Here is a 603-nt window from a genome sequence, read left to right on the forward strand (position 1 = left end):
ACAGAGACAGATGAAGCTGAGCATAAACTGGTCATAATGGTCAAAGACAATGGCAATGTTTCTCTCTCAGCAACAGCTACTCTCAATATCAAGCTTGTGGAGCCAAAAGAAGCTTTTGCAGCTTCAGATTTCAAATTTAAACCAAAGGACGATGAGGATAACCATGTGATTTTTTACCTGATGATCACTTTGGGTGCAGTTTCTGTTCTGTTTATCATAAGTATCATTGTGCTTATTGTAATGCAGTGCTCCAAATCCACTGACTATTCTTCAAAATATCTCCAAGAGACAAATTATGATGGGACACTATGCCACAGTATCCAATACAGATCAGGAGATAAACGTTATATGTTAGTTGGACCCAGAATGAGCATTGGATCTACCATAGTACCTGGAAGTCATGCCAACACACTTGTGCTACCTGACAGGAGGAGAACATCTGAAGAGGTAAGAGTATTTTATAGAAATGTCCTAATCATTTCCTTTCCGTCCATTAGGAAAAAACAGCAGAGAAACTTTATTTAAAAGATTATGTTTGATATTACATAAATCAGAGTGGGAGATTTCAAGACAGACAGACAGGCATAGCTAGACAGACAGACA

At 38.1% G+C, this 603-nt stretch overlaps 1 protein-coding gene across 1 annotated transcript in view; it reads left to right on the forward strand.

Moving 5' to 3' along the window:
- LOC107088204 (protocadherin alpha-8-like) overlaps positions 1–603 on the forward strand; it is a 3,283-nt gene that overhangs the window by 1,810 nt on the left and 870 nt on the right. The window lies entirely within an intron of this gene.

Source organism: Cyprinodon variegatus, unplaced genomic scaffold, assembly GCF_000732505.1.
Source record: "Cyprinodon variegatus isolate N-32 unplaced genomic scaffold, C_variegatus-1.0 Scaffold210, whole genome shotgun sequence".
Taxonomy (NCBI): Eukaryota; Metazoa; Chordata; class Actinopteri; order Cyprinodontiformes; family Cyprinodontidae; genus Cyprinodon; species Cyprinodon variegatus.